This window comes from Alexandromys fortis, unplaced genomic scaffold (genome assembly GCF_014885135.2).
Source record: "Alexandromys fortis isolate MF-2015 unplaced genomic scaffold, M_Fortis_MF-2015_v1.1 scaffold_1, whole genome shotgun sequence".
Taxonomy (NCBI): Eukaryota; Metazoa; Chordata; class Mammalia; order Rodentia; family Cricetidae; genus Alexandromys; species Alexandromys fortis.
Genome location: NW_026067927.1, coordinates 26,713,726 through 26,725,906, shown reverse-complemented (window position 1 = coordinate 26,725,906; position 12,181 = coordinate 26,713,726). Strand labels below are relative to the sequence as shown.

Below are 12,181 nucleotides of genomic sequence, written 5' to 3'. Positions count from 1 at the left end.
TGCAGATGGCTCAGAGCTCCCCGCCTGCACCTGGGCAGAAGGCAGAATCAGGCTTAGGCAGGCGGAAGAGCATGGCGGATTCCTGCCGCTATACAGAGACGCATTTTCAGACTGCGCAGTGCTCTGCATGTCAGATTTGGCTGTAACTTGGATGAAAAGAGTTTCTGTGCTGCACACTCAGTCTCAGAGTTAAACTGCTGAGTGCGGCTCCAATGTGGACTTGCTGTGTGCCTGAAACTGTGAATGGTTCAGGGGCACCAAATGACTCTGAGGCAGGAGCGGCTGCTCCATGCTGAACTGTGCTGATCTCAGGCAGGAACTACCGTAATTACCTTAAAACCGTGCAGTTAAGGTTTAGACTGGGCAGGACACAGGCAGTACCGTATTACCTGTAAATGGTGCAACTTAAGTTTTTAAGAAATGCTTAACATTTTAAGAAATGCTCCTGTATAGTAAAGAAATTACAGATTCACAATAAAACAGATTCAGACACTGTTGGATAAATGTACGTAGGCTTGGGAAAGAGAAGAAAAAGAATATAAAGAATAAAGTTAATGTCTTAAAAAGAAAAAGGGTAAAGTCTTTAAAGAGACAGAGTACAGAAGTACAGAGAGTTATAGATTAAAAGAAATAAAGAAATATAAGCCACGTAAAAATGGAAAATTCACAGAGAGTCTGGATTATGTACATTGTGTTTTCTTTAAAATTTTTGACTGTGAAGGAGCTAAGTACAGAGAGACATTTCATTACATGGGCTGCCAATCTAAACCAAAATGGATATAAGGGTATTATGATTTCAGAATTTGGGTCTAAGGATATGATGCTTTGGAGAGGGTCTTCTTTTGTTTTTGCAGAGGATGAGACCCTGTGGATTGCATCTATTCCGATTTGGTATGATAGACCACGCCCTCCTGAAAGGTTGCTGTGAATACCCTCAAAAAATTGCTTCGCTCAATTGCCAACTGAGATGAAACTAGCATACAGGTTATATCATGAACAACCTAATTAACGACGCCCCTATTCAGCAGGAAGCAGTTTGTAGAGAAAAAACTACGCCCATGTTCCCAAATATTGTTTATAAATGTTCTTTTACATTTAAAGGGGGATATGATATAGATATGAATAATTTGCATTGGTATGGATTTTATGGTCAATTTTGTTATATGTATATGTATTTTTGATCTTGATTAAGGTATTGTGATTGTGTAGTTCATTTAAAAATGTAATGTATAATTAGGAAATATAGGTTGTTAATGGATAATCATCGCTAATACTTAAGCTTGTAGTCATGTTAGTTAGATTTTCTAGATATATAGAGAGATATTTTAGTTAGATAGGCATTCTTCATATCTTTCAAAGGCTGCAGAATATGGCATTTAAGATATTTTAATAACTTAGGGTTTTTCATGACAATGAGACACATTTGCTCCTGGCAGCACCAATCTATTTCAAGAGGAAGATGGGCATCGAAGAGAATCCTTATGGAGTTTGATAGCCATTTGGGCAAGAAACTGCTCTTGCCTGGACTGTTGCATAAACTGGACACAGAGAACCCGCAGAGAGAGGACTGCTGAACTTGCCTAAAGGTGAGATGACCTTTTGGGGTTCCTGCTTCATGAAAGAGTCTGTGAGACATTCTGCAGGACACAGCAAAAAGTGACTGAACTGTCTTTGGAATTTCTTGCTTGATGAGAATGTCTGCTGGATACTATGGGCCTGTAGGCCGAAGATGGATGCCCCAACGGTACAGAGGAACTTTGGGTGACTGTCCAGGCAGCGAGATGTCTCTGTCATTTCTAGAGTTTTCTTATTTCTTGTTTGATAGGTAATATTATATCCTTCTGGAGTCTTTGATGGAGTTGAAGAATGGTTAGTTATAGTTTTCCTTAGTTATGATAAGAGATAAAATAGATATAAATATTGTAACTGTAATTCTTACTTGATAACTGTTTTGTTATATGTAATTTTACTATGTTAAAGTTAAAGCCTTTCTTTTTTGTTTAAACAGAAAAAGGGGAAATGATGTGGGAGTGATTTCTTATTAATAAAGAAACTGCCTTGGCCCATTTTATTGGATAGAAAATTAGGTAGGCGGAGTAGACAGAGGAGAATGCTGGGAAAAAGAAGCTGTGTGAGGAGTCGCCATGGTTCTCCCGCTCCAGACAGACGCAGGTTAAGATCCTCCCTGGTAAGCCAGCTCGTGGGCTACACAGAATATTAGAAATGGGTTAGAACAATATGTAAGAGCTAGCCATAAGGAACTGGAACTATCCGGGCCAGGCAGTGTTTGAAAGAATACAGTTTCCGTGTAATTATTTCTGGGCATAAGCTAGCCATGCGGGCGGCCGGGTGCCGGGGACGCAGCCCTGCCGCCGCTCCTATTTCAACAAATCAGTGTTTATTTAAAATATAATTGACAGACTACAGACCACTATCCCACACCATCTTTCATATTGAGAATCCAAATTTTTTAGAATGTTTCACATTGATACTCATTAATTTCCATGCTTTTACATCAAGAATGACCCAGCCTTCATGGGTGAGTGCTTGCCCAACATACATGAAGCCCTAGGTTTGATTTCCATCCTTGCGTGAAATCAGCTGTGTGGAGTTCACTTATAATTCCAGCACCCGGGATGTGGGGGCAGAAAAGGTCATGAATGCAAGGTCATTCTTGGCTATATCACAAGTTCAAGGGCAGCCTAGGATACATGAGACCCTATTTTAAAAAGAAAATGTAATCAAGAGAGCTTCTAAAAGAATGTTCCGCGGCTTGCTTAGGCAGCACACAAACTAAAATTGGAGCTACAGAAAAATTAGCATGGCCCCTGCACACAGAAAATATGCAAATTCATGAAGCGTTCCATATTTTTTCCAAAAAGAAAGTTGGCTTTGCCCATTGCTTATTTAAAAAATAAAAATTTAAAAAACTTGATATAAAATACAACATTCCAGCAGCTGGAAAGATGGCTCAGCAGGTAAGAGCACTTGATGTTCTTCCAGAGGACCGGGGTTCAACACCCAGAACCTACATGGGACTCACAGGTGTCTGAAACCCCAGTCCCAGGTGATCTCCACACTCTCTCTGGCCTCTGAGGGCACTGCATGCATATTGTACATAGACATACATGCAGGCAAAACAGCCATACACATTAAGTTAAATTAAATAATGTTATACTCTTGTCTCTGAAATATTTTCTCCAAGCATTTGACTTTTTAAAAACTATTTTACTATTGTATTGTATTGTCTGTGTTTGTTTGCTGTGGTTGTGATGTCTCTTTACAGCAATCTGTTCAACATTGTCCTCACCCCAGGGGGGCTGATCTGGTTTCTATGTGAGGCTCTGCTCCACGGTGTAACCTCTGCAGCACAGATCATTGTTTTCTCCGTGGGAGCGGTCTGATCTGCAAGGATTTGCTGACCTCAAACTCCAGGGTGAGTGACTTAGCTAACTCTGTATATACTTCCAGCCTTGAAGGCCACTTCACTAGGACAGAGAAGGAAGCCACAGGCTAGTCGAGTGATGAACACACCTGTGCAGAGCCACACTGCAGTCTGAGCCAAAGCAAAGATGAACACAAATGAAAGCAAGTGATGTTTACCACGGAGCCACACCTCCGAATGCAAAAGCAAGGTTTCGTGGATTAAGTACGGGCTAGCACGGGTCCTCTGCCTCTCAGCCTGACACGGAAGATGGAGGGAGAAGGACCCTGTCTACTATTGTAAAGGGTTTACAAAGACAAAGGCCACAAAGCAGTCACAAGGTTACAGTCTCAAAATACAAAATTCCTTATCCTATATCACAATTGGCTAAAGGTGAGGTAAAGCTCAGCTGTTGGTTCCTGATAGGCTATTAGTATCTAAAGGGGATAGCAACAGCCACCCTGGTTACATCCTCCAGACATCTGCCGCTACTCTACTAACACAGGGTCTGCCTGGAGACTTATCTGATTGGTCCATTGTTACTCAACCGATAGGGGAAGTTAGGTGGTTAGCATCTTGTCAGTTGTTTTGTGTAGCTTGGGTTTTTCCCATTAGCTAATACTTCCCCTAAAAGGGGGCTAGTGACCCCTGGCTTTCCTCAGGGGTGGGGGTGAAGTTCGAAGTCCCACAAGATCCCAGCATTAAAATGGAATCTTTTTCGGCCTCACACAAAAAGTGCCAGACTTTAGTTACCTTGTAGGCCTCAGTGAGGAATCTGGGCTTCTTAGCAAAAGCAGCTTCTGAGAGCCCATTGCAGTTTTCTTTGCACTTGGCTGCCTGCCCTCCCTAATCGGCGCTTCTGCTGTCTGAGGAGCACATTTTAATAAATCCCTTGCTTACTTCAGGGACTGCTGCTGAGGCGCCCAAACTGAGACAAGCGCAAAAGTGATATTCAGACCAAAAGAGAGAGCAAGGGACTTGATCATCACCACCATTCGCCATATTTAACATGTTTCTGAGATTTTGTGTAAACCGAATTACTTTTTAGGTGGAGACCATTATGGGAGTGTCCTTCAGAGGCAAAGATATCCTGCAAAAAGACACTTGTGCCCCCCTTCCTTTGGCTAGCAGACTATGGAAATGATGGACCCAAAGAATTAGAATTTCCCCAGAGATCCCGTGCTAGGGGAAGTGAAAGACTGAAGCCTGGCACAGGCAGGAGGAGGTGTTTGTCTTTCAGAAAGTGACCTCACAAAGTTCTGACAGTTTAGCATGCCATCTCGAGGGACAGACTGGAGCCTAGACAAAGATGGATCAATGATGGGTGGGCGTACACCTTGACCAGGACCTCTTAGCTATGTGTCCCTCTTGCCCTCTTTATAAACCTAAATCTCATGTAAGTAGCCAGAAGATGGGCTGGAATGGAGGTGGGGGGGGGGGGAATCACTGCACCTTTTTATGTGTTCCTTTTTCCAGTGTAGTGACAAATATCCCCCCCTCCACCTCTCTCTCTGATAAAGGTCTTATTATGTAACCCAGGCTGGCTTTGAATGCACAGAGATCCTCCAGCCTCTGCCTCCCTGATACTGGGATTAAAGATGTGTGCCATCACACCTAGCTTATTTGTCTGTGTCTTTTAAGTGTTGTACTGAGGACAGGTGACTGAGTCTAGCTTGTTACGGCTGCCACCAGGGCCCAATCTTGCTGTGGGATAGCCCTTCTGTACACTGTGAATATTTGTTGCTCTCATTGGTTGATAATAAAAGCTGCTTTGGCCTATAGTAAGGTAGAATATAGCTAGGCAGGAAGTCAAACTGAACACAGAGAGAAAGAAGGGTGGAGATGGGAGACACAAGCCAGTCACCCAAGAAGCAAGATGTCAGTAGATCAGTAAAAGCATGGCCACATGGCAATACATAGATTAATATAAAAATGTAAGAACTAGTTAGTAATAACTACAGGCCAAACACTCTGTAATTAATATTAAGCCTCTGAGTGATTATTTAGAAGCGGCTGCAGGATGGGGCGAGACCTAGAAACCTCCACTTAAACAGGCTTTGACTGTAAACTCTGGTAACAATTCCACTACCGAACATGCATACCCATGTATAATGTTGACTCTTACATGGCTGAATTGCTTTAGGAAATACTCAAGAAGATTTCACTAGTTTAGAATTTCCTAATATAATTAACATCTCATCAACATTCCATAATGATTAGTTTCTGGAAGCAAGTATAAAAATCAACAGAAGATAGTATAGGGAGATGGCCCAGCAGTTAAGAACTCTTGTTGTTCTTGCAGAGGACCTGGGTTCAGTTCCCAGCACCCATGTATCAGCTCATAACCATCAGAGGCTCCAGTTCCAGGGGATCCAATGCCCTCTTTTGGCTTCTGCAGGTACTGGGCACGCACATGGTATACATTCAGGCCAGACAGTCCTACATATAAGAGAAAATAAATTAGTCTTTTAAGAGTTTAAACAATCAATAGAAGAATCCAATATAGTGGTCACATCACATGCATGTGATCCCAGCCCTCAGGAGGATGAGGCAAGAGGATCTCAAGTTCAAAGCCAACCTGGTCTACACAGTGAGACCTTGTCTGAAGAACAAAAACAAGCAACAACAGTAAAAGAAAAGAGGAAGATAAATACGAGTCTGTGCATGTGTGTCTGTGGGAGTAAGTATGTATGTGAGAGTCTGTGTGTCTACATGAGCCTGGGAGTGGGGGTGAGCTTGTGCGTTTGTTTGTATATGTATGAGTGTGTGCATATTAAGGCGAGTTCGCGTCCCTTGCCACCAGACAAGGCTAGGAGTAGCCCTGGTGAAACTGGAGAATACGTGTGGTTTTTCTGAAATGTGTTGCCTAATGCCTAAAAGCAATTAAGATCACACCCATCCTTAATCATTCATGAGTATTATTTCAAGTTATATATTTATCTGGCACAGCGCTTTGTTCTGGGGACATTAGGTGAACTGGTCAGACATGCGTCTGCTTCCCTGCCCTTAACGTTTGCCGGTGGGGGTGAAGTGAGGAGCAGTGACAATGGAGGGGTATGAGGTGTTATGGTGGTAAATACTGAGGCTGATGTAGACTGGACTACTTTACCTCTCAGAGGAAGTGACTTCTAGGCTGATCCTGTAGGACAAAGCTAGGTTAGGGAAAGACTGCAGACTGAAGTTAAAGGCAGGCTTTCACCGTGGTCCCAGCAGGCCACAGGAACTCCGCCCTCCTTGGCCTTTTCTCCTGTGCTTTGTCTCTGCCTCAGTTGCCCATGTGAAGGCCATGCTTTCATTAAAGCCACTTCTCCTTTGACCTTTTTTGCTGGCTCCAGGAAAAATCACTTCATCTCCCTTCTCTGTGTGTCTTCAGGGTCACTGGTACATCACAGGACCTTATTAAATATCCTTTGTAGATTAACAATCAAATACATCCAAGCACAGTACTCAGTAACTTTCTTGTTTTTAACAAGTTCAGCCCACCTCCACGTTCTGAGATTGGATATCATCCACAGCACTGGTCAGAGAAAGTGCCCAGGAGCTCAGTGGCTTTGAGGGAATAAATGGAGGTTCCTAAATCGGAAGACTGACTTCCGGTGAGAGGAGTCACTAAGGGGCGGCTGTTCACACAGACTCTGTAATGCTTCCTGACTCTCCATAATGCTTCCTGAGAACTCTCCAGAGGCACGTGCCTTTTCTAGTCGGGTAATTAAGAAGTGGTTACATCCTCCAGAGACGAGCTGAATGCCCTAGGTAATTTCTCCCATTCTGATTTAGCAAAAGGGTGAAATAACTACGCCATAATTCCTTTCTGGCTAATGCCTATTAGTTTCCATCTAAGTAAGGGTTTAATCACACTATGGACACGCGAATCTCCTGAGTTGCTTTAGAAACTGCTACTCTGCCAGCTCCTACTTCTGGCTTTTCTCTGATAAGCAGAGTCGTTTCATTTTACGGCTCCTTCTCTAAGTAGCTTTAATTACCAATACTGCAGACAATGTTATGGGTGTGTCTATTCACTGAACATAAATAAAATCCAAAGAAAAAGAGGCATACAGAGCAAAAGTATACTTTGTTACACAGTTTACACCAGAGATCAGGGAAGAGAAGCTTGGGAGATTCTCAGGGCACCTGAATGTTTTTAGCCACTGTGCTGATGTGGTTTTTTTTTTTGTTGTTGTTTGTTTTTTGTTTTTCTAGACAGGGTTTCTCTGTGGCTTTGGAGCCTGTCCTGGAACTAGCTCTGTAGACCAGGCTGGTCTCGAACTCACAGAGATCCGCCTGCCTCTGCCTCCCGAGTGCTGGGATTAAAGGCGTGTGCCACCACTGCCCTGCCTTGCTGATGTCTTAAAAGATGCTCGTAGCTAATCCTGAATGCGAACCAAGCATCCGTTCCGTGGGTGGATTAGGATTAGCATAACTTATCTCTTGATTTTTAGAATTTTCATAACAAATTTTATGGGTAACTGTTCTACACAGTCCTAAACATTTATGAGGGTTTATTATATGCCAGGGTGTTTATCTTTGTGTAGCTAAAAAGTTGTTCTTCCAAAAGCTCATGAGTGGCTATAGTGCTTTGTCTATTTTGCAATTGAGGAGACAAGGTCAGAGTAGCTCAGTGATACTCACCTGAGACCTCACAGCTCATTGGTGATCAAGATGATATCAAACAGCTGGAATTTCAAGTTGGCTTTTCTCCAAGCCCCCTTCCATCATTGTATTAATTCCCCCAAGTGAGGGAGGCAAGGCTGTAGGCAGAGCTTAAGATTGCTTGCTTATATCTTGGAGGATAGGAAATAGAAAGGAGAAAATGCTGGAGTTTTGTTGCCCTGCCCGCTGGCCCTTGAGATGATGCCAAGAATCCCAAGCCAGAGACACATTTCTGGTGTTTTTTTTTTTTAATGTCTGTCTGTCTATCTATCTATCTATCTATCTATCTATCTATCGATCTATCTATCTCTTTTTATTTATTTTTAATGGCTATTGATTGCTTGCTTTTGTTTTTTTTCTTTTTAAAAATTTTTTTCAATTTTATTTTATATGTATGAGTGTTTTGCGTGCATGCATATGTGTACAACATGTGTGTGTGGTGTGCCCCAGAGGCCAGAAGAGTGCACTGGAGTCCTTACAACTGCGAGTTACCATGTGGGTGCTGGGAACTAAGCAGGATCCTCTGCAAGAACAACAAAAGCTCTTAACCATGGAGCCAGGCCCTGTTTGCTTTCTTTCTGAGACAGGCTCCCCTGTAGCCCAGGCTAGCAGAGAATGACCTTGAACTTCCCATCTTCCTGCTTCCACCTTCCAAGTGCTGACGTTAAGGTAGGCAGGACCACGCTGGGCTCGTGTCTACAACCAGCAGTAAGTCAAGTTGTATATTTTTGTGATGGAAAGTCAGTGTGAGCATTTTTATCGACACGACAGACTGAAGACTACCGTTGCTTTCCCTAGAGCTTCCTGCACACTCACACGAACGCTCCAAGAGAATACTAAGCAGGGCTATGCTTTTTATCAACAAAGACTGAGCAGAAGCTGGTGGGGAAAGGTTAGCAGGAGGCTGCTGGCACCAAAGAGGCACCGGTGGCTTTGTTAAACAGGATAATCCCTCTAAGATAGCCTCTGGAGAACTGCCTCCCACTCCTTCCCTTTTCTGTAGATTCTATCAAATTAGACTTTTCAGATGCTCTAGATCACAACAGAATTGATTTGTTAAAGAACGCATAACAGATTTTTTAAGAAGTTACATTATCTGACATTAACTTGTATCTTTTTTTAAAAATCTGCTTTAAAGGCTGGCGAAATGGCTCAGCAGGAAGCTGTAGAGTCTGAGTTCTTTATATCAAACAACTAAAGAACTCTGGCTAAAGTGAGCAAAAGGGAATTTCTCGGGAAGTCTATGGACCTTGGAAAGATTGAAGAGCAGGATGGTTTCAAAAAGGAGAGATCCAAGAGTTAGGTGTGGTAGCACATGCCTGTAATTGTACACCTCAGAGGCTGAGGCAGGAGAATCTAGAGTTCAGTGTCCACCTGAGCTACATAGCGAGACCCTGCTTTAAGAGGGGAAAGAGAGCCAGGTGAGGGTGACAAAAGCCTTTAATCACAGCACTTGGGGAGGCAGAAGCAGGTGGATCTCTGTGAGCTCAAGGCCAGCCTGGTCTACAGAGCAAGTTCCAGGACTACCAAGGTTACACAGAGAAACTACTTTTAAAAAATAAATAAATAAAAAGAGAAAAAGAAAACTCCAGGTACCTCCAGAAGATCTAAGAAGCAGGAACTAGGAAGTGATCCTATCTGAGACACTGAGACATCACTTCTAGAAAAGACTGTCACGGAATCTTGATTGTCACCTTGACTAGCTTTAAAATCACCTGGAAGGGGCACTGGGTGAGTATGCAGATTGTTTCCAGAGAGTTTCGACTGGGGAAGGGACCTGTGGGCTGAAGCCTTCCATTGACTGTGGTCCCAGGCTGGATTAAAAGGGGAAAAGGAAGAAGCCAACTGGACAGCCACCTTCCTCTGATGCCTGAGTGTGGGTAAACGTGACCAGCTGCCCCACACTCCTATCACTGTGGCTTTCCCACAGTGAGGGATGACACTCTCCAACTGTGAGCCGAAGAGAACTCTTCCTCCCTTACCTGGTTTTCACAAGGTATCTATCTGGTCACAGCAATGAGAAAGACAACGAACGCAAGGATGAAGGGCCTTTCATTTGAGATCTTTAAATCACCACCTTCAAGAAGCAAGATAATTAGCCTTGCCAGGACATTTGGGAAGAGGGAAGGATGGAAAACATGATTCAAAATCCTACCTAAGGAGAAAACTTTTAAAAAACACAAAAAAAACAAGCTGGGATTCTTCCCTTGCCTGAGAAGGAAATGATACCTAAATACGTAGCACAAGAAAGGTGCTGGGCTTCTGGAACCACCTGCTGCTGCCTTGTGATGTGGCCCAAAGTGAAGCCAGAAGCCCCAGGACTGGCCTGATCACACGGGGAACAGGGGCAGATGCCGGAACACACGCAAGTGTCCCAATTTAAAATGGTGACTTACTCCTATGATGAAGATCTCCAAGAGCTGGGTCCTGCAGGTGGAGATAAAGTGTCCTGCCGGGTACCATTCTGGTCTCCTTACCTGTGAGAGATGCCAGGAGTTTTGTTTTGTTTATTTCTTCAAGCAAACAATCCAAAACAATAAAAGGTACACATGTATAGAAAACTAGAACTGCCAAATTGACAAAACACAGAGAAAACATTGTCCCTACTGCTGATTCCAAAACTGTCTAAGTGTTGGAGTGAAGCTAGAAGCCTTAAGAGCTTAAGAGGAGGCAGGAATAAATTTGCTCCAAAGTACTAGAGAGAAGGGGCCCTAGCGTCAAGTGACACCCTGTGAAGTTCTCCTTTGCAATTCAGAACCAAATTCCACCAAAGGAACCCTACAGCCTTGCCTCCACAGGAGTCCCTTTGTCACATCTCTATTAGCACGACAATGCCTCCCCATGGCAGCCTGCAAGGTTACCAACCAAGTGGTCACTTTCCTAGTCAGGCCATCAAGTCCAAGGTACTCAGATCCCTATACCAGCTCACCAGAGCCAATGACGGGTTACTCCTACATGGCTGGTTATCGGACAAGCTCCCCAGCCAGCATCCCACACCTGGCACTAGAATTTCAAAGTGTGAACAAGAGGAATCTCAAATTCAGGTGAAAGTCTCAACTTACTTACAGCAAGAGCAGGCAAACCAAGGCAAGCATGAAAAACTGAACACCTTTGGGGTTATGTGCAACATGGCAGGCCAGACCCTCTTCACTATTGTTGAGTGGGCCAGGAGTAGTATCTTCTTCAGAGAACAGAAGGTTGATGACCAAGCGAAGCTGCTTCAGAACTGCTGGAGTGAGCTCTTGATCCTTGATCACATCTGTCGGTGAGCGTCTTCCTACATGGGAAGGAAGGGTCGCTCTTACTGATAACTAGGCAGCAAGCTGACTTCTCCAAGCAGAGCCTCCCAAACCAGAGTCACACTCACCAACCTCGTGCGCCATTCACAAGAGCTTGTCCTAACACTTAGTGCCCTTCACTTTGGTCATCGAGAGTTTGTGTGTCTCAAGTTCCTAGTGCTCTTCAACTTAGACGTCAAGAATCTTGAGAACTTCCAGCTGGTGGAAAGTGTCCAAAACCAGGTGCATGCTGCCCTGCTGGACTACACAGTTTGCAACTACCCACAGCAAACGGAGAAATTCAGACAGCTACATCTTTGACTGCTGGAAGTCTGGGCAGTCAGCATGCAGGCAGAAGAGTACCTCTGCTACAAGCACCTGAATGGGGAGGTACCCCACAATAACCTGCCCATTGAGATGCTGCATGCATGCAAGAGCCTAAGAAGCTTGCTCTTGGAACAAAGAGACTGTAGGGAGAAGAGGAGGAGGAAGAAAACATAACACTCTGAACTGCTCCAAAGCAATGTTGATTAAAAACTTGGTTTAAAGACACCGAAATTTAAAAAGCATAATAATCAAATGCTCAATAGCAAATAAATGATCTGTCAGGGAATTTGTTCTGAAAACTGTGGATCAAAGGCTTCAAATCCCCCAAAGGGTTCATAAGAAAGATATTGCCATGGGGTGGATTGAACTCACAGACAGAATCCAATACCACATCACAATAAAAAATGGACAGAATGTTCCTTGTATATTTATACTGATCTGATATTAAGAAATTCAGCAGTTGATCAGTGTCATTAATTGGACGTGTCCAGAATGTCTCCAT

The 12,181-nt window shown here is 43.5% G+C and overlaps 2 pseudogenes; both read left to right on the top strand.

Annotated features, from left to right (window-relative positions):
- The first annotated feature begins 2,773 nt into the window (after positions 1 to 2,773).
- Positions 2,774 to 2,873, top strand: LOC126503083 (uncharacterized; annotated as a pseudogene).
- A 7,489-nt stretch (positions 2,874 to 10,362) lies between these two features.
- LOC126502508 (nuclear receptor subfamily 5 group A member 2-like) lies at positions 10,363 to 11,853 on the top strand (annotated as a pseudogene).
- The last annotated feature ends 328 nt before the right edge of the window (positions 11,854 to 12,181 follow it).